Source organism: Natrix helvetica, assembly GCF_964273705.1.
Source record: "Natrix helvetica genome assembly, chromosome: 8".
Lineage (NCBI taxonomy): Eukaryota > Metazoa > Chordata > Lepidosauria > Squamata > Natricidae > Natrix > Natrix helvetica.
Window position 1 is genome coordinate 4,699,609 of NC_138559.1, and position 22,386 is coordinate 4,721,994.

The 22,386-nt window shown below is 48.4% G+C and overlaps 1 protein-coding gene across 1 annotated transcript in view; it reads left to right on the forward strand.

Moving 5' to 3' along the window:
• The first annotated feature begins 1,441 nt into the window (after positions 1–1,441).
• GPAT4 (glycerol-3-phosphate acyltransferase 4) overlaps positions 1,442–22,386 on the forward strand; it is a 63,932-nt gene continuing 42,987 nt past the window's right edge. The window contains exon 1 of the mRNA XM_081961061.1: positions 1,442–1,585. The gene's annotated coding sequence lies outside the window, so the exon portion shown is untranslated. The remainder of the gene's footprint in view (positions 1,586–22,386) is intronic.

Genomic DNA, 22,386 nt, shown 5'->3' on the forward strand with positions numbered 1-22,386 from the left:
AACCTGGATTTTCTGTCCTTGGGTCATGGGGCTCAAATTCTCATATTGTCTGCGGTTGTGATTAGTTGGAATTGTGACAGGAAAGGCAGCAAACTGAAATGACAACTCTCTTTTCTGAGCCAAGAAAACAGTTGATAGAAAAGGCTTTTTCGTGCCAAAGAACATGCTGTCCCATGCTGGACTCCTTAATTCTAGGTGAGGGTCATTTTTTTTTAATGCTGAGCTTCAGGATACAATGATATTTCATCTCTTCTAAGCTGACCCCTGTACTTCCTTTTCAAAATAGGTTAATATTTCAAATCTGGTGATTATGAAGAATTAGTAGGAGGCAAAACATCAACTTTTTCCTTCTCTACTTTTAACATTCTAAGGCACCTAATAAAATAGCAACAATCTAAATGTGTTTTATAAACACAGTGTTATTATATTGAAATAACGTTGTATCAAAAATGAGGTTTTGATTGAGATGGTCTACATCAGGACTGAACCTTGGCGACTTTAGGACCAGTAGACTTTAACATCCAGAATTTCGCAGTCAACAAGGATTGGCAAGGTTGGACACCCGTGGTTGGGATCAACATTTAATAACATGTGAAAGATTGAGCTGATTCTATATTGACATTTTATGGATATATTTTTAGTTCCTACAAATGTCACATTCATTTTCCTATATATTCTGTTCTGTTCTGCTCTATTGTACTCTATTATGTTCTGTTCTATTCTTTTATTCTTTTCTATTCTATTCTAATTATTTCATATTCTATTCCATTTTACTCTATTCTATTCCATTCCATTCTTCTCTTCTAAATTCTATTCCATTCCATATTCTATTTCATATTCCATATTCCATTCTATTCTGTTCTTCTAATTATTTCATATTCTATTCTATTCTTTTAATTATTTCATATTCTAATCTATATTTATATTCTATTCTAATCTAATTATTTTATATTCTATTCTATTCTATTCCAATTCTATTCTTCATTCCAATATCTATTCTATTCTGTTCTAATTATTTCATATTCTATTCTATTTTATTCTAATTGTTTCCTATTCTATTCCATTCCATTCCTATTCTGTTCTTCATTCTGTTCTTCTATTCTATTTCGCTCTAATTATTTCATATTCTATTCTTCTCTCTTCCGTCCTAACCTCATCCTTATCTTTCCATCTCCATCTCTCTATTCCCACAAAAGGCCATATCATACTGACAGCTCCCCCGCTTCAATCAGAGCCATTGGGCAAAGAATTGTGGGCTTCCCATTGGTCCACGGGCCCGAGGGCGGGCTCGGAACCCATGTCCTTCCAACAGGGTGCATGCTACGTCACCGCCGCCACCCACCCCGCGCCTCCATTCTTGCACGAACAAAGCCCGCCCTGGGAAGGGGGAGGAGGCGGGGCTCAAAAGGTGGAAAGGGGTGGAGCCACCCGGCGCGAACGACGCTCCGGCGCGGTGACGTCGAGGGCCGAGCGCGCGCGGCTCCCTCGCAGCTTCAGCTGAGGCGGCTGCGGCGCGTCGTTTTTCCTCAACCGTGGCCGGGTAGAGGAGGGGCAGCGGGCCGAAGGGGCAGCGGCGTGGCGGCAGGTGAGTGACCGGGTAGACCCCCCTGACCATGCCCCTTTGCGCTGGGAGCTGAGGGGAGAAGGGGGAGGTTCGGGGGTCGCTTTGGAGGCGTCGGTTAGGCCTCCGTCTCCTCCCCCCTCAGGCCTTCCTCGCAGGATTGTTGTGGGGAGTGATGTCACAAGGCCCCGGTGGGGGCGGGGGGACTCGAGGCGCCTGTTCTCTCATAAAAGGGTCGTGTGGAGGAAAGAGGGGGAGGGGTCGCCCCTAAATTCCTCCCTCCCCCCACGCCTGGTTCTCCTGAACAAAAGTAGGGCCGTTATTAACCTTAAATAAAAATAAGGATGCGGGGTTCGATCTCATGTAATAGTCGAAATAATGAGCCGTTGCAGGGGTCTCCATCCTTGGTAGCTTGAGGACTTCAACTCCCAGAATTCCCCAGCCAGCTTCTGAGGTTGCTAATCTAACTCAGAGGGTGGCTAATATGGCAGCTTTAAGACGAGCAGAGTTGGAAGGGACCTTGGGGGTCATTTAGTCCAATCCACCCACCTGCCCAAACAGCAGTCCTTACACCATCTCAAGCAAATTGCAGTCCAGTCTCTTCTTGAAGGCTTCCCAGGATGAATTTCCCACAACCTCTGAAGGAAACTTATGTTCCATGGGTTGATTGTTCTCACTGTCAGAAACTTCCCCCTTATTTCCAGGTTGAATCTCTCCTTGTTCAGTTTCCATCCATTGTTCCTTGTCTGGCCTTTGGGTGCCTTGGAAAATAACTTGACCCTCTCCTCTCCTCCAAGACTTCCAGAATTCCCCAGCCTGCTTTTGAGGTTCGTAATCTAATTCAGGGGTGACCAATTTGGTAGCTTTCAAGGCTTCATCTCCCAGAATTCCCCAGCCAGCTTCATAATCTAACTTGGGGGTCTCCAAATTGGCAGCTTTAAGACTTGTGGACTTCAACTCCCAGAATTCCCCAGCCTGCTATGATATGCTGGCTGGGGGATTCTGGGAGCTGAAGTCCACAAGTTGTCAAGGTTGGAACCCCCACCCAAAAAATATATAGTTAAAGCAATAAAAAACATTTTAAAGCAATAAAAAGCATTAAAAAACTAAATAAAAATATATTCTAAATGAGACCCAAACCAGGTAATTTAAGCAATCTGGGTTAAAATCTAGGCTAATTTTTATACCTTTTTCTTTCTTTCTTTCTGCCCTATTCTGTGATTTCGGGAATATCTGGCCAATAATGACTCACAATCTTGCATGTCCTTTTGGAGTATTTTAATTGGCTCCAATAACTAAATTAGCAATTTATGGAACTTTTCCCCTAATGCTCAAGACATGACTACAGAGGCTTTTTGTTAGCAATGCTTATACTATGGTAAAAATCTAATTGAAATAATTTTAATAAGCATAATGGTATCTTATCAGTAGCTGTAATAATTACCTTGCTAATCAGGCGGATGGAGTGTGACATACATGCTGTAGTTCAACATTCTCTATCTGGCATTCTTCAAATATTTGTAGATTACAACATCTGTGCCATCTCCAGCAAGCATGGCCATTGGCCATTGCTTGTAGCTAGGAATGAAAGGAATTGTAGCTCAGATACAGATGCGTGAAGATTGATATAAATTAATATAGATCTATGGGCTTGATGCTGCAAAGAAGTAATGTACCATATTGTCTGGACGTGAATGATAGACATTTCATAATTATGATGGGAGCCTTGAGTGATAGAGACACTTGTTGACCTGGTGCCGTATAGTGTTGAGATTGGATAAGAGCTAGTTTGATCTGCTACCTTCCCACCAAAGGTGGTTCCTATTTTTTCTACTTGAATTTTTTACGTGCTTTTGAACTGCTAGGTTGGGAGAAGCTGGGACAAGTAACGGGAGCTCACTCTGTTACACGGCGCTAGGGATTCGAACCGCCAAACTTCCGACCTTTCTTATCAACAAGCTCAGCATCTTAGCCACCGAGCCACTGCGTCCCTTTTGTCACTCCTTCAGCGTTTAGTCATGCCAGCCACATGACCACGCAGACGTCTTCGGACAGCCCTGGCTCTTCGGCTTTGAAACAGAGATGAGCACGCCTCCTAGAGTCAGGAACGACTAGCACAAATGTGCGAGGGGAATCTTTACCTTTAGTTTGGTCTAGTGATGAAGGCATCAGGCTAGAAAGTGGGAGAACATGAGAGCTGCCTTATAGCCGTGAAAGCCCGCTGGGTGGCTTTGGACCAGTCCTCTCTCTCTCAACCAGGCCCATCTTACAGGGTTATTGTGGGGAAAATAGGAAGAGGAAGTCGTGTTGGATACATTCAGAATAATGATAGTAAATCCATATTCAAAACTAATCCATGTTTCAACACTCATGTCTTCAAATTCTTGTGTGTGAAAAAGGACCTAGATAAATGGATGGGATCTTTGCTGATCATATGATTAAAGTAGAAATGCAAAGTATTTCAGCAGGGTCTTCGAACTGCTGCCTTGGACTCGGAATGACACAAATGATTCCAGGCTAAAGAACTTAAGTAGGGTCAGATCAAAAACTAATTAAACTAAATAAGGTTAATAGGATTATTTCCCATGTACTTAATTCACTCATATATAAAAATTACAACTCAGTGGCAAGTTTTGTAGAGACTTGAGGATTATATCTAAGTCCTTTGGAAATTACATTTTATTTATTTGTTTTGTCAAGCGTGTATAAGATAATAGATACAAGTACATACAAGATTATGAATATATGAAATGGATACGAATCAATGGGGTTGTTAGGACAGGGACGTTGGTGCACTTATGCACGTCCCTTACAGACGACTTAGCAATGGGGTAGGGTCAACAGTTGTGGGTTAAAGTTGTGGGGGTTTGGGGAAGGAATCACGTACCATCTTTGATGATAGGGGAAGAAATTTTAGCCCCCTCAGAGAGGGCCCGCAATCTGGGAGTCCTTCTGGATATGCGGCTTAGTTTAGAAGAACATCTTATGGTCGTGACCAGGGGGGCCTTCTACCAGGTCCGCATGGTCACGGCCAGTTGCGCCCCTTCCTGGATCGGGATACCCTGTGCACAGTCACTCACGCCCTTGTCCTTTCTCACCTGGACTATTGTAATGCTCTCTACATGGGCTACCTTTGAAGAGCACCTGGAGACTTCAGCTGGTCCAGAATGCGGCCGCGCGGGTTGTCATGGGGGTACCTAGGTGCTCCCATGTTACACCCCTTTTAGGTGGCCTGCACTGGTTGTCGGTTGTTTTCCGGGTGCAATTCAAGGTGTTAATTATGATCTTTAAAGTGCTCCAGGGTACTTGCGAGACCACCTATTGCCACCGGTAACCTCCCACCGTCCAGTACGATCCCACAGAGTTGGCCTCTTCAGGGTGCCGTCAGCCAGGCAGTGTCAGCTGGTGACCCCCAGGGAGAGAGCCTTCTCTGTGGGAGCGCCTTCCCTTTGGAATGAGGTGCCCCTGGAGCTTCACATAATCCCCGACCTCCTGTCCTTTCGGCGCACCCTAAAAAGTTGGCTTTTTCAGCAAGCTGGCCAGGCCTGAATAGAATAAGTTAAATTATGAATTTTAAATTGTTAATTTTAATTTAGTCCTAAATTTGATTTAAATTGTCAATTGAAGGTTATTGGATTTCCTATTTAATATTTTTAAACTTTTGTCATATGTGTTTTTATGTTTTACGCCGTCCTGAGTCCTTTGGGAGAAGGACAGCATATAAGTCCAATAAAACCAAACCAAACCAAAGATAGTGCATTCCAGACATTGACTACTCTGTTACTGAAGTCATATTATCTGCAATTGAGTTTGGTATGGTTTACCTTAAGATTGTATCTATTGTGTGCTCCTATATTGTTGTGGTTGAAGCTGAAGTAGTCATTGACAGGTAGGACATTGTAGCAGATAACTGTATGTACTACTCTTAGGTTAGGCCATAGCAGCATAGTTCTAAGTTGTCTTAAGTTCCAAAATTTCAAGCCTGGTGGCATAAAGTATTCTGTAAAGTAAGCTGAGGGGACTCTTCTCGTGAAATATCTCTGGACTCGCTCGATTGTATTAATGTCCGATATGTAGTACAGGTTCCAGATGGATGAGCTCGACAATTGATCTGGCAAAGGTTTTGTACGCTCTGGTTAGCAGTACAATATTACCAAAGAAGAAGCTACGCAGAATTAGGTTAACAATTCTTAGTGCCTTTTTGGCAATGTTGTTACAGTGGGCTCTGGCCCTTAGATCATTAGAGATGATCACTCCAAGGTCCTTGACAGAGTGGGGCCTATGTAGCACATGTAGCCTATGTTGTCTCCATAGATACAGCAATAGCACTTAGACTTATGTACTGTTTCACAGTGCTTTCCAGCCCTCTCTAAGCAGTTTACAGAGTTACCCTCTTGCCCCCAACAATCTGGTTCCTCATTTTACCCGCCTCAGAAGGATGGAATATTTTTTAATGTCATGTTAATACAGTAAATCACAATAGAAGCCGGGTTTTAAGCGCATACTGAAATACATGACATACTCCAGAAGGATATTTCAAATTCTTTTAATCATATTCCTTGTGCCCATCTCTCAAATCAGCTGATGAGAGAGCCAGAAACAGCACACCTCGGCCTTTGAAGGGAATATTCACAATGCTCACAATGTATTTATGCAAGCTGTAGTTTGAGTAGGATTACACTTCGAGGAAACAGTATTGAATTGAAGCCTTCAGTGGGACCTTTTCAGTCATTCAGCAGTGCGCTTCAGCTTTACAGAAAACAATACTTAGATGTGCCCGCACTACTTATACAACAACTGGGTGGTATTTTTCTTAAAATCTTTTGAGCTCCTAAAATATCAGTAAGTTACTGAATAAACATTTAAAAATGTAAGCTACTTTCAGCAAAAGCGCTTGCAAGCTCTACAGAGCATGCAGATACTAGAACATAGAATAACAGGAATGGAACGCACCTCGGAGGTCTTCTAGTCCAGCCCCTTGCTCAAGCAGGAGACTCACCCTATATACCAATTTTGGACAAATGGCTGTCCAATCTCTTCTTGAAAACCTCCAGCGATGGAGCACCCACAACTTCTGGAGGCAAACAGTTCCACTGGTTAATGGTTATCACTGGCACGAAATTTCTCTTTGAAACTGCCTTTAATGATTTTCTTGTCTTGTCCTCTGGTGCTTTGGAGATACTTATATATATATATTTTATTTTGTTAAATTTATTTGCCACCTATCTCGCTGTGTGGGAATTTTAAGCAGCTTACTACAATAAAAAGGAATGAAAAGAGTGTGAACGAAACAGAAGTAAAACAAAAGAACAATAAAATAAAGAGTGAAAAAGAACACAAGAAGAATATATACTTGTAGTTGCTTTCAGTTATATATTTACTTATAATAGATAGGACAGCATCTACAGGAGTCCTCGACTTACAAGAGTCCATTTAGTGACCATTCAAAGTTATAATGGCACTGAAAAAAGTGACTTTTTTCTCACTTAACGACCGTTGTAACATCTCTATGATCACGTGATCAGAATGCAGATGCTTGGCAGCTGGTTCATACTTACGACAGTTGCTGTGTCCCTTTTGCAACTTCTGACAGGCAGAACCAATGGGGAAGCCCGATTATCTTTACAACCATGTTACTAGCTTAACAACTGTGGTGATTCGGTTGACAGCCGTACCAAGAAAGGTCGTAAAATGTGGCAAAACACAGTGGGATCCATTGTGTTCGTAAGTCGAGGACTCTCTATACCATAACATGAGTATCATCCAAAAAACATGAAAAGTACATTAGCTTCATTCAGAAACAACTGTTTAAACGAGGTAACAACCTGTGTAACTATTGTTTAGAAAATGCATTATAAGGATTCTCAGAAATACGTTGAAAGAAAGCACATACTGGTAATTTTTTTAAAAATATTGTACATAAAACAAGCAGTGGGCTGCTGGTTCCGATGACTTACATATTTGTGACTTATTAAATTACTGCTGAGTTCATGCAATATCTTCAGCTACAAATTACAGCTTGTGAAGGACAATAGATCATTAATATTATATGTTAAACCAAAATTAAATGAAGCACAATTATGTCTTAGCCTGATATAGGAACCAAGTCAGTGAATATTCCAGTTATTGTTTATTTTGAGTCAGAGAGGTGGGGAGGTTGCGTTGCTTTTGAACTGGTCCTTTACTTGTAAATAATGTTGTTTTAAGTAGTCACAATGTTCTCTCTCTCTCTCCCCCTCTCCCTCTCTCTCTCTCTCTCTCTCTTTCTCTCTCTCTCTCTTTGCTGTCCTCTCCTCTTATTATATAAGTCATCTGGAATTGGATGGCCTCTAAATTCGGATGTATTATGTAAGTAAATACTCTTAAATTATCTAGGGCCGTGGTTGTCAAATTTAACAGACTGCGTCTACTTCCTCCTTGTTTTTTTTTTTTTTAAATTATTTTTATTTTAGTTTTAGTGGCTTACAATAGCCCCTGCTTGAGGGAAGGCCTATATCTCTTGTGAGAACTGCAGACTTGGAGTATTTATGTGGTGGAAACATTTTAAAGGCTGAGCTTGTAACAACTTGTTCCTAAGTTTTGCAGAATTGATTTTGGACTGCAACCTTAACTACACAAGAACTAGAGTGTATGCTGTTTCTGCTATTGCAAAACAAAACTTCAGTTTTTTCAGACTTTATTTGACTTTGTAAGTAGCAAATAGGGGAAGCTACAGCTTCCCCAGTTTCTACCAGTTGAGGAAGCTGGGTTCGTTTTGAAAACAAAACTTTTCATGTTTTTCAAGGAATATTTTGAATGTTTTTGCATTTATGAAAACATTTTTTCTCGTAATAAAGTATCTTCTGCTATGATACACAATTTTAGGAGAGAAGCAAGCTAACTCATACTTCATATACCTCGAAGATGCATCTTAAATAATGCCCTGCATGAATTTCCCTCAGCAATGCATAAGTGCTCTATAGTATGCAAAGAGTTCATTTGTGGCAGAAGGATTGCGGGATGCTGAGCTAAATGGATTTGGGACCAAAACAGAATTATTGAATCAGAGTCCTATGGAGCAGGTAAAAAGAACTCAAGATTTTGTTTCCTATAATGGCTAGCTATTTAAAAGCTGCCTTTCTGAAGGATCTGAGAATAACATACTGCTCTCCTTCCCTCTCCCTCCTTCCCTCTCTCTCACTCTGTGTGTGTATGCACACTCGTGTGCATATTTGGATGTTGCTCCAATACTCCTGAAGACACATAATTGAGAAATAACAAACAATGTTTGCTTTTTTGTGGAGTAATGAATTTTGGACTTTCAAAATGTGGCCCTTGACAAATCCTAGGAGTGACAATTTTGCCAAATTCCTCTGATCAATGAAGCAGCTTGAATTTAAAATGCAATTGGAAACTATGGCGGGGAAATACATTTCCCAAACTAGATCTGGAAACTTGTGAAATGAGATTATTTGGTTTTTTTCAGGCTGCAGTTATTATAACCTATGGATATCAGTAAACCCCCCACTGAACTAAGTTGATCGTTTTCCTTTGACACTGGCATTTTTAAAAACATCATTAACTTCATTATCCAGATGTCAAGCAGCAAATATTAAAGAATGATGCTTACATTGCCTTCTCAGTGGTGGCCCCCCTCTCTCTGGAACATCATCCCCACAGAGATTAGAATGGCCCCCACTCTCATACTCTTTTGGAAGGCGCCGAAGACCTGGTTCTGCCAGCAGGCCTGGGGAACCTAGAGCGGGATGGAGCCCATTAAATTTTCGAAATTGGTCTGGAAAGAGACAATGTTCAAAATTCCTCATGCTGGCTACAGAATTTGGGGAGTTGAAATCTATACATCCTAAATTTGGTGAGGTTGAGAAACATTGTCTTAAAGCCATCGGGTGCCAAAAGCGGGGGGAGCGCAGGGGGGTCATGTGTGCCCACACCCATAATTCCATGCGTGCAACCCCTGCCTTCCTCCCCTCCGCTTTTGGCATGGATGGCATGGTGGATCCATTTTTCGCCCTTCCCAGGCTCCAGAGGCTGTCTAAGAGCCTGGGGAGGGCAAAAATAGCCTCCCCCGCCCCTGGAAGCCCTCCAGAGGCTTCAGGAGGCTTCCCCAAAGCCTCTGGAGAGAGAAAAACAGCCAAAAATGAAGGCCAGTCAGCTGGCCAGCATGCACATTCACGCTGGAGCTGATAGGGCAATGCCTCGCATGCCCTAACATGCCTCCGCGTACCACCTGTGGCACAAGTGCCATAGGTTTGCCATCACGGCCTTAGAGCAATTGAATCCACACCTTAATTGTTGACTTTCCTTTTTTTAATCTTACCTTTTCCAGCGAATATATTGATGCAATATTAAGATAGAAATAATATAATCTCCCTGGCTGGAATCGAATCAATGTCATAACAGCAGTCGGTGATTTCACTGCTGAGTCATACACTTGTCATTTCAGAGTTGGCTTTCTCTGATGCTTATGATGTGAGCATCTCTTTACATGAACCTTTTACCAGTCAGGTATCCTCCAAACCAAGGGTGTCAAACTCAAGGCCCGCGGGCCAGATCTGGGCCATGGGGCCAGTCTGTAAATAGAAAAGGACTAGCCTATGGTGCTCGGGCAGCCAAAATGGTGTCTTGGGGGCTGCATGCCCCCCCTCCCCCGTTTTGGTCAGCAGGATGCTGCAAGAGGCCATCCAGGCCAAAAACTGCACACAAACAGTCTCGCATTTCATTTTGGCCTGCAGGGTACGTCCGTCCCATCTTCCCCAGGCCAGCCCGCAGATGAGAACTACAATGCTAATCCAGCCCTCAAAGAAATCCAGTTTGACACCCCTGCTCCAGACCATCCGAACTACAATTCCCACAAATTGGCTGCAGAAGTTGGGCGCTGCATCCAAACACGTCTTGAGAGCCTCGGATTAAATATCTTTTTCTTTTGCCCTAGGGACTGTAATAACCCACTGTCTCGCGATTCCCATTAATCTAGGTCTCTGTTCTAGCTTGCACCAGGTGCGCATTTCTGCTCTGTTTGCCCCGTGGGGGAGCCAGGTATGCTGTCCCTATTGCCAGCCCTTGGGTTAGTCAAGGTCGGTTGTCATGATTCCGGTGTATGTGTATATGGAAAAAACATGCTGTTCGTCCCTGAGCCTCTCCTCTGGAATCTCTTGGAACACCGTGTAGGGATTACACATGGTTGCAAGCATCTGATTGCTGTGCCGTTCCAGCTGTGATGCAAGGCTATAAGCTATTGCAGTCAAGAGCTTGTTGGAGACTGCCTGGAGGTGAGTGCTCCAGAGGCCTTTTTTCTCCATAGTGAAGGGAGGAGTATCCAGGATGGGTTGACCTTGTCCTCTCATTGATTGGGCTGAGTCAGATAAGCTCTTTGGGCCATGCCCTGGTCACCAGGTACCACCCAGTTATCGACTCAGCCCCTCAACAGGTGGCTGTGATCATCCCAAGCTCCTGGAAAATTTTAAAGAAAGGATTGAACTCACTGTTAACTTGATTGCATTCGCTGCCTCCCTGCCTGAGTGAGTAACTTGGCTCTTGGCTGATTCCCTGGCCGGAAGGAGAGAGAGAGAGAGCATGCGCAGCAAGCCCTTGAGGGCAATGCGCAGCCAGGTCATAAAGAAAGATGTAGGGCACTAATCGAGACTGCGGGTGAGGGGACGCTCCCCTGGAAGCCCCGGGAAGGCAGTCACCTCAGAGAGGCTCAGCCGGCGCCGGAGCATTCCGCTGCTCCCCCCAGGGTGTCGAGCGGCAAATTGCAGCGTTTTTAAACACAGTGGAGCGCCCACACCTGCCTGCAATTGCCGGAAAGAGATAGCAGCCTGCAGGAGCTCGCAAAGCTCGGAAGAGAGCTCATGAAGTGAGAGAGCACTCCAGCAGCAGTGGAAGCCGCGCGGCAGTCCCAAAGGCACAAGCCGCTTCCACGTGTTCCCGGGGAGAGGAACTTTTTGAATTTGGAGCCGGCAGCCATTTTGGAACCATGTGATCCAAGATGGCGGCGCCCAACAGCACAGAGGATGCTGGCAAGACTCAAGCCTCCAACCCAGCAGCTAGCAGCCCCACCGGAGGATCAGAGGAGCAGCTAACCAGGTCAGAAACTGCTACATAGGCTGCTAAGGGAAGCAGCTAAGGGAAAAGGAGGCAAGGCAATGGCAAAGAAAAAGCATGTCTCCTCCAAGGGGGCCAAAGAGGCAGGCTGCAGCTCCGAGCCCCCAAAGCCTGCCTCCAAAAGCGGAGGGGAGGAAGGCAGGGGTTGCACGCATGGAATGTGCCTTGGAGCATATTTGCCACAAGGCCAGCAGCAAGAGGGCTATCCCTGGCCAGGAACCTGGGGAAGGATTTCCAGGGATTCTTTCTCCTGGCAGGACTGCAGATGGGGAACACCCCCCCCCCCAGGTGAGGATTTCCTTTGATACTTCGGGCATCTAGGGGGCTGCACAAGGATGGCAATCACCCCCACGCCCCACAGCAGCAGGATCCTCGCCACAGCCCTTCCCGCCCATACCTGCTGGCACAGGGGCGGGAATAGCACCCACATCAGGGATTCTCAACTTCCAGGATATGATGATGCGGGCCTTCCAGCAGTGTATGGCAGCAGCTTTTCAGCAGCCACAGATGCAGCCCCAGACAGCCCCTATGCCTAGGGTCTCGGAAGGGCTAGAGACTCAGGAGGAAGATTTTCCAGAATCACCTGCCTCCTCCCAGGGGGACAGCGATTCGGATTCCAAAGAGGGCAAAATCAGAGAGGATACACTCTCTGAGGACGAAAGCATGTCACCTCCCAAACCTACGTACTCCGGATTGTTCCAGCCCTCTTTGTACAAATCCCTTCTGTTCAAGGCCAAGACATCTGCCAAGCTTGGCAACAGACCAACAGAAGCCCCGGTACAACCCCAGGGGTTTTCAGCGGAAAACATTTTAGAGGAGCAGGCCATCGAGGCAGACACGGTGCCCACACCCAACTCTTTCCTAGACATGATCAAGTGGCAATGGGCCTCTCCCACAGCAGGCCCCATGCCCACTTCCACAGACAAGACCTTCTTCAACGTGGACAGGGACATGGCCCAGGTGCTTTTGCAACCCACCATTGATGCGCCTGTCACGGCCTGGCATACGCCTACTAACATGCCAGGGGAACCAGAGGATGCCCTGAAGGTGGAAGACAAAAAAGCTGATCTCACCTTACAGAGGATACATCAAGCAGAGGCCTGGGCAGTGAGAGCAGCCACCACCGCCTCCTTCTTCAACTGGTTGTCTCTGCTGGGGCTGCAAGACCTGCAGCAGCGAATTCCCATTACGGATGGCAGGGCCCACCAAGATATCAACAAGCTGCTGGCCGCCACCCAATTCTCCTCAGATGCTACCTTAGCTGCAGCCAGGTTTGCCTCCAGGGCGATCGCCTCATCTGTGGCATCTCGCAGGCTGCTTTGGGTGAAGCAGTGGCAAGCGGAAGTATGCCACAAATGGCGCCTAGCATCAGCCCCCTTCACAGGAGAATCCCTCTTTGGAGTAGCCCTCGACCCATTCCTGGTAGAGAACAAGGACAAGCGGAAGGTGTTCCCCACAGTTCACAAGAAGTACAACTTCAGGGCGGCGCCATACCCTAGACACCCCAACTCCCAGGGCAGGATTTTGGGTCCTCCTTCCGGGGGTCGGAGTTTGGGTACTTGGGCCTCAGGCAGTACCAGGGAGGTTTTTCATCCAGGCAGAGATACTGTCAGGGCAGCCTCCATCAGTAACCAAGAAAGAAACCACTCAACTCCATATTTCAGAATTAAGAGTACTTTTACTGGTTATGAGTAGATAGCAGCTAAGCAAAGCAAGATCTGAGGCAAAAGCGTGCGTAATCATAGATATCAATATGTGACCCAACTCCCTCCCCCTAGTAACCCCATCACCCAGTCCAATCCGCACACCCCACAGGTGTCATGTGGGCTGTATCTTCAAAGCCCATCATCAGGTTGGTATGCCGGACGGTTGGCCTTGGCGGCAATTCCACTATCTGCAGCATGTGCAGTAAATGGTGAGGAAACCACTCCCTTCTTCATTCACTCCTGTGCTGAAAACTTCCCCTCCCAAATACCATGTCACACCCCCCTCCCCGTTCAATGGCAACCAAAAGCAAGCAGCAAAGCAGAGGCTGACAGATACCCAGATAGACAGCAGAGGGGCAGACAGCAGAAGAGGCCCTTTTGAGGGGGCGGCAGGGGCGGGCGCTCCTTCTGCAAGAACTAAACCTAGACCTAGCTCACCTCCCATTGGGGGGCGCTTGGTGTACTTCGCCGACAGCTGGGACTTAACCTCCTCCGACAAGTGGGTCCAGAACACCATTCAGTATGGTTTCTTACTCGAGTTCCTCTCCAACCCCCCGAGTTCCTTTCGGAGCTGCCCTGTCTCAAGCAACCCGACCTGGAGGTTGCTAATGCAGGAGGCCATCCAACACCTGTTGGACATCAGGGCCATCCAGCCAGTGCCTCTAGAGCAGCAAGGCCAGGGGTATTACTCTTATTCTCTTTGTAATTCCTAAGGCCTCGGGCGGCTGGAGAGTGTTTCCGGACTTGAAACACCTGAACCATTTCATCCGCTATCGGAGGTTTAAGATGCATTCACTGCATTCCATCCTGGAAGGGATTAGGCAGGGAGATTCTCCATAGCGCTGCTTGGAGAGTCCAAGGATGGGTTAACACAGCCTGTTTGCCCATGGACTGAGTAGATTTTTCCCCTCTGGCCACGCCTCCTTTGCCTCTTCTGGCTCAGTTTTAAAAACTCAGTCCGCCCGATAGGACGAGTTTTGGGGAACACTCAGCTTTGAGCAAATAGGCTGGGTTCTCCAATAGTAATTTTAGAGTATTTTATGTGTTGATATTTAGTTGTTATTAGGATTTTTCCCCAGGTTTATTATTTTGACTTTTTATTTTCCTTTTTTCTATTTTTACCAAGAAGAGGATTTACTAAGGTAAGGCTGAGGCAGCGATCGGTTCCACAGCTGCTTAGTCGCAGCTGGGGGAACAAGCGAGGCCGCTTGTCCGGCGTCTGCTGGCGAGCGCAGGGAAGGACGGCAATCCCCGTGTTTCCCTGGTCGTTTGGGAGGAGAGGCTTTTAAAAAAGCCCTTGCTTCTCCAAACGGCGTCTTTTGCCGATCGGGAGAGCGGCGTCCATTTTGAAAAGCGCTGCTTTGGCGCGCTTTTCGGCTGCAGCCAATGGGAAGCGCCTGGCCCTTAAGTGAGGCTTTTGGCGCGCAGAAGAACCGGCGGCCATTTTTTTGAGACTTTTTTACCTTCCGGAAGCAGCAGCAAGCAGCAGAGCTCTCCGCCTCAAGCAGACAGCCGCAGAGGATTGCGAGGGCTTGCCTGGGTCTCCAGCAAGCCTGAAGTTCCCCAGCCAACTAAGGGGAAGCGGCAAGGAGTGTCCTGGTGCCTGATCCAGCCTCCCAACTGAATCTGCAGACGCTTCTGGAGCCGTCGGGCCAGCGTCCACTGCCCTTCCCTCAGCAGCGACCTCTTCGACTCAAGATCAACCAAGGATGGCTGATGAAGGTTTGGAGCGCAGGGAGGAGCTGGCAGGGCCATCTGCAAAGCGCAGTAGGCCAGATCCCTCAGGCCAGGGGAGAAAGGGAAACAAGGGCGCTGGGGGGAAAGCTTCCCACTCTTCAGCTGGGAGCAAGGCCCCCAAAATTCAAGGGGACAAGGGGCAGGACTCCCTAAAGGACAAGTCTGCTAGGCCCCAGGTTCCCTCTGCACCCTTACCAAGTGAGGCTGGGCCAGTTCCTTCCCCACCCATCCAGAGGGAGATAGAGCAGGGGGAGGAAATGGGGAATAGATCCCCATCCTTCTGTGATAGGGATTCCATGTCAGGATCCCCTGCAGCCTCTCTGGGCTACCCAGGTTCTCCTAGCTCTTCAGTCAGGGAGGATATCCCCTCCTTTCAATGCTGTTTTCATGCAGAGGATCAGAGAGATCCTCCTAGGGGGGCCAGGGGACAGGCCTATGACCAATCCAGGCCTGTAGAGGACAAGGGCCCAGCTATGTCAGCAGAAATGAGGGATCTCATCACGCAGGCTATTTCCCAGGGTGTGGTAGAAGCCATGAGGCTACAGGAAGGCAGGGGTGGCAAGGCCTCTAGGCCTGCTCGCCCCCTGGGGGAAAAGAGGACCAGAGTACTCGATTCCCCGGGCACTTCTATCACCACAGAGGTGTCTACGTGGGAGGAGGAGACTGCTGAGGACTTTGCTCTCTCGGAGGATGAGGATATGCCTCCAGACAAGCCCTCCTTCACTGGTCTCTTTAAGCCATCCTTATTCAAGTCCATCTTACACAAGGCCAGAGCCTCTACTGAGCTTGGTGCCAAACCTAAGGACAAGGAAGTCTCTTCTACTTCCCAGGACCTCATGGCAGGGCTGTTCAGCGAAACAACCCCTGACCCAGAACTGATACCAGTCCCTGACATGTTCATGGAGGTTATCCAGCGCCAATGGGCACAGCCAGGTACCCTGGCCAACCCCAGTGGCGCAGACAAATCACTGTATCCCTTAGAACCTAGGCTGGAGGATGTATTGAAGCCTCCAGAAGTGGATGCCCCTGTGGTCTCTCTGACCTCTAATTCTAATCTCCCGGCCGAGTTATTAGAAGGGTTAAAGGCAGAGGATAAGAGGGCAGAAAAGGCTTGTCTCAAAACGCACCAGGCGGCTGCCTGGGCGATCAAAACCTCCACTTCTGCCTCGTTCTTTACGAGGGCATCCCTATTATGGCTGCGCCAACTCAGATCTCAGCCCCCATCTGAAGCATCTCGTTGGCGACATGATCTTAACAAGATCATTACGGCTGTGGAATATGCCTCTGATGCATCCCTTCATGCAGCGAAATTCGCCTCCAGGGCACTAGCGTCCAACATCACTTCTCGCCGCCTGCTTTGGCTTCGGCACTGGCAGGCGGACATGAAGGCTAAGTGGAAGCTGGCTTCAGCTCCATTCAAGGGAGAGAACCTCTTTGGGGATTCCCTAGAGAAATTCCTAATTGAGACAAAGGATAAGAGGAAGGTCCTTCCTTCCACCTTCAGGAAGCATGACAGGAAAGGTCAGGGCTCGTTCAGGAAACAGGCCTTTCGGGCACAGGAAGGTGCCCAGACCTCCTCTTCATATTCCTCCCAAAGACAGTTTAACCAGTCCTCTGACAGGTCCCAGGAACGAAACAACTTTTCTTCCAGGGGCAGACAATCCAATCAGGGGTCCTTTCGGAAGCCCTTTCGTGGGGGATCCCACAACCGTCAGTTTAGATGTGGGAAGTGACCGTCTGGGGTCTCCTCCCATCGGGGGCCGCCTGCAATTCTATGCAGACCGTTGGGAGGAAACAACCTCGGACAAGTGGGTCTTAAATACCATCAGGAGGGGTCTAACCTTGGAGTTTCTATCCTCTCCTCCGCGGACCTTTGTTCGCTGCCCGCTATCCAAGAACCCTGTAAAGAGGGCTCTTATGCAGGCAGAGATAGATCATCTTCTGCAGATCAACGCAATAGAGGCAGTTCCTCCAGAACATTCTCTTCCTGGTCCCCAAGAATTCAGGGGGGTGGAGGGCCATTTTAGATCTGAAGCGCCTGAACAGACATCTGGCCTACAAGCGCTTCAAAATGCAGTCTCTTCAGTCGATCCTAAGCTGCATGCGACAAGGGGATCTGCTCACCTCCATCGATCTCAAGGAGGCGTACCTGCATGTGCCCATCCATCCTGCACACAGGAAGTTCCTGCGCTTGTGTTACAACGGAAAGCACTTCCAATACAGGGCGCTTCCGTTCGGACTTTCTTCTGCACCCAGAACGTTCACGAAGCTTCTTGCAGCTGTGGCGGCCCACCTGCGCAAGCTTCCAGTCCGCCTGGAGTGCTATCTGGACGACATCATCATCCACTCAAGGACTCATCAGCAAGTGGTGAGAGATGTAAACGTCACAGTTCACACCTTACAGGACCACGGTTTTTCCGTAAACATGGAAAAAAGCAACCTGACTCCTGCCACACGCATACAACACCTGGGCGCCATAATAGACTCAGTATCTTGCCAGGTGTCCCTGTCTCCGGAAAGAATCCGCAACCTCAGGAGCAGGATCCGGTTGTGTCGCAGGAACAGGTCCTGGCAGGTAGTGCAGCTATCCCAACTGTTAGGGATCATGATTTCTTGCCTCAACATAGTTCCCTGGGCACGTCTTCATGCAAGGGAACTGCAATGGTTCTTGCTTCCAATGCAAAGAGCAAAGATCAGCAACTCCACCAGGAAAGTTCGCATCCCACCAAGAGTGACTCGGTCTCTGAGTTGGTGGCAGTCTCGAGCAGTGGAGAAGGGCTGCCTATTTAGAGAACCCGACAGGATCGTGGTAACGACCGACGCCAGTCTCTACGGTTGGGGGGCGCATTGCCAAGGTCAGCTGGCGCAAGGCAGGTGGTCCAGCGCGGAGGCAGCCCGGAGCATCAATTGGCTAGAACTCAGGGCAGCCCGGCTTGCGCTGAGGAGATTTGCAGAACAGCTGAAGGGGCACCATGTTCTGCTACTGACCGACAATGTGGCCACAAAGGCTCACGTGAACCGACAAGGAGGGACCCACTCCAAAAGACTCATGTCAGAGGCGGAGGCCATAGGACGATGGGCAGAGATCCACTTAGCGTCGGTGAGGGCGGATCACATCTCTGGAACCAGCAACGTAAGTGCGGATTGGTTGAGCCGTCAGACCATCGACAACTCGGAGTGGCAACTTCATCCGGACCTGTTCGCACAGGTGGTAAGGAGGTTTGGTCTCCCACAGGTCGACCTGTTTGCCTCGGCGGCAAACACACAACTCCAGCAGTTCTTCTCCCGCTACAAGTCAGCACAAGCGGAGGGGACGGATGCCCTGAGGTCCAGCTGGCCTCCAGGGCTTCTATACGCGTTTCCGCCCCTCCCTCTGATCCCGCAGGTGATCTACAAGCTGCTGAAGGAGGGGGCGGAGCTCATTCTGGTGGCTTCACATTGGCCCAGGAGATCCTGGTTCGCGGACCTGGTCGATCTGTCTGTGGAGCAACCGTGGAAAATTCCTCCAGACCAGGTATCCTTGCGTCAGGGGGCCATCAACCATCCAGAGCCCCAATGGTTGCAGTTAGCCGTCTGGCACTTGAGGGGCAGCTCCTGAAGGACCAGAGCCTCTCAGACAACGTCATTAAAACCATCCAAGCTTCCAGACGTCCGGCCACTACTCGTATTTATGACGCGACTTGGGCTGCCTTTTCTTCCTGGTGCAGCAAACGGGACATTGACAGTGTGGAAGCGTCCATCCCTCAGTTATTGGACTTCCTACAAGAGGGCTTGGACAAAGGACTGGCACCAGCCACTCTCAGGCGCCAGGTTGCTGCATTATCCACCATCTTAGCCAGACACCAACTTCAATCCCTGAGTCACCATCCTCAGGTCAAGAGCTTCTTGAAGGGGGCCTACAACATCCGACCCCAGGTGGTGCACAGGTACCCGACCTGGAACCTACCCTTTGTCCTGCAGGCATTGACAGCAGCTCCCTTCGAACCTTTGAGGAAGGTATCTCTTCGACATCTGACTCTTAAGACTGCCTTCCTCATAGCCATTACTTCAGCCAGAAGGGTATCTGAGATTGCGGCCTTCTCGGCCAAGGAAGAGCTGTGCATTATCCACCCAGACAGGGTCATCCTACGGTTAGACCCCGCCTTCATGCCGAAGGTGAATTCTCATTTTCACAGGTCTCAGGAGGTTATCCTCCCGAATTTCTGTCCCAGCCCTCAACACTCCAAGGAGCGCAGGTGGCACAAATTGGACGTGCGAAGGGCAGTCCGCATTTACCTGAAATGAACTAAGGACATCAGGCACTCCGAGGCCTTCTTTGTGTCTTTTCAACCAGGCTCGCTGGGTCGCAAGGTGTCATCTTCAACCATAGGTCGGTGGCTGCGAGCTTGCATTAAGATGACATATGACCTTCAGGGCAAGCCGGTTCCACCTCGTGTAATGGCACATTCCACCAGAAGTGCGGCCACGACCGCGGCCTGGGCGACTCAAGCATCTATTCTGGACATTTGCAGAGCGGCCACGTGGGCGTCTCCCACGGCTTTCATTAGAAACTACAAGATCGATTCCTTTGCCTCTGCCGAAGCCTCTTTTGGCCGTAGAGTATTACAGAAGGTTATTGAGGCTCCGGACAATGTCACTTCTTCCCGCCCTGGGACACAATAGCTTGGGCATGTCCCATCCTTGGACTCTCCAAGCAGCGCTATGGAGAATGACCATTGACTTACCTGAACGGTCGTTCTCATGGCGCTGCGGAGAGTACAAGACCCACCCAGGGTGATTGTTTAGCTCCGAGATTGTATCTTTACACAGGTGTGAGCTGAGGACGTCTTCGTCGGACAAGACCTCGTTTTTAAAACTGAGCCAGAAGAGGCAAAGGAGGCGTGGCCAGAGGGGAAAAATCTACTCAGTCCATGGGCAAACAGGCTGTGTTAACCCATCCTTGTACTCTCCGCAGCGCCATGAGAACGACCGTTCAGGTAAGTCAACGGTCATTTTCTCACCTCCATAGACCTCACAGAGGCCTACTTGCATATACCCATAGCCCCGGAACACCGTAAACATCTCAGGTTTTCCTACCTAGGGCACCACTTCCAGTATCAAGGCCTGCCTTTCGGGTTGTCGTCCGCCCCTCGAGTTTTCATAAAGGTAATGGCAGCATTGGCAGCTCACCTGAGGCAGGATCCTGTTCGAATTCAATGTTATTTAGATGACCTGCTGTTGCAGTAGTCCTCCTTCAAGGATGCGCTACGGGATCTAGACACTACTATGGCAGTCCTGAGAGACCACGGGTTTTCAGTAAACCTGGCCAAAAGCCACCTTCACCCCTCCACTAGTCTGGTCCACCTAGGAGCCCTCATAGATACAGAAGCAGGCACAGTTTCTCTGTCATCAGAAAGACAGCTCTCTCTTAGGCAGCTAGCCGCTCAGGTAGCCAGGGGGCCTTAGCCACACTGTCCAAGCTGCTTGGCACCATGGTGTCTGCCATTGGCATTGTCCCTTGGACTCGGTTCCACACCAGAGACTCCAATGGTTCCTTTTGCCTTTCCAGCGAAGGCGCATGAGCTGCTCCCAGATCAAGGTTCTTCTGCCCACAGAAATATCCCGCTCACTGACTTGGTGGACGTCCCTGGCAATCTCCAAGGGCAAGATCTTCAGAATGCCAGACAGGGTGATGGTAACAACTGATGCAAGCCTGTTCGGATTGGGTGTCCATCTGCAGGCTCAGATGGCGCAAGGACAATGGAACCAGGCGGAACTGACTCACAACATAAACTGGTTGGAGCGCAGGACAGTCCGCCAGGCCTTCCTTCAATTTCGTCACCTTATCAGTGGCAGCCACATCTTAGTCCTCACAGACAACATCACCACCAAGGCTCATAGATAGACAGGGGAGGGCCAGATCGAAGGCCCTCATGAAGGAGGCCAAATGACTGGGGCAGTGGGCCAAAAGGAACCTTCTGTCATTGACTGCGGAACATATAGCGGGGGTGGACAACATCAGAGCTGACTGGCTCAGCCGGTCCGAGGTGGACAATTCAGAGTGGAGGCTGCAGCCGGCGATATTCGAGGAAGTGGCAAGGAGGTCAACCTATTCGCTACCTCTCTCAATGCCCAGCTCCTGAGGTTTTATTCCAGGTATCAGACACGGGGGGGAGGGGGGGATGCTCTCCGATGCCCATGGCCCCGGGGTCTCTTCTATGTCTATCCACCTGATTCCCAAGGTCATACAGAAAATCCTGCGAGAGGGGGCGGAGATGGTGGTGATTGCCCCACACTGGCCCTGAAGGCCTTGGTTTGCTGGTCTCCAATCTCTCTCGGTGGACAGGCCCTGGAGGATCCCCCAGGAGAGGATCTCCCTCAGCCAGGGATCGCTAGAGCACCAGGACTCTCAGTGGCTTCAGTTGACCACTTGAGCGGAGCATCCTGAGGGAAGGCCACTTCTCCCCCAGGGTGATACAGACTATTCAGTCGGCTCGCAGACCTTCCACAGAGCGCATTTACGGCACTACATGGCGTGCCTTTTCAACATGGTGCAGCTCCAAGGGCCACGATCTGGTTTAAGCCATGATCCTGCAGGTTCTGGACTTCCTTCAGGCGGGCCTGGACAGAGGGTTAGCTCCCAACACGATTAGGAGACAGATCTCGGCCATCTCATCGGTACTTCTGTGCGTAGGTCTCAGATCTTGACTCACCACCCCATGGTCAGGCGATTCCTCAAGGGGGCATCCAATCTTAAGCCACCCACGGTACATAGGTACCCCTCCTGGGACTTGCATAAGGTGTTGGATGCTCTGACAGGCCCTCCTTTCGAACCTTTGCGAACTGTGTCTCTTAAGTTTTTGACTCCTTTAAAAAAAAAAGAATCATCCTTTATTACATCCTGTGGAAAGTATGTTGATTAGTTACAAACAGTTTTCGTGCGTTTCTATCATAATTGTTACATATATTTCCTTCATTGGATAGTACATTTTACATCAAAAATCTTCATGTATTTTACTGTCAATACACCACCATCCTCATTTAGCTAAAATTATTTAAACATTCTTTTATCTGATATCATTTGCATTCAAAAACACAACCACCCACTGGCATTCATTGGCAATCTCAACAAACTTCCTGTATCTTATAACATATTCTAAAAGAAAAAATCAATTAATAAAATATCTAATTTAATTAATTTAATTTAATTTATTAAATTTCTAGACCGCCCCCTCTCCCCGGAGGGACTCGGGGCGGTGTACAGGAATAAATTTAAAACATACAATCAATCATACACAT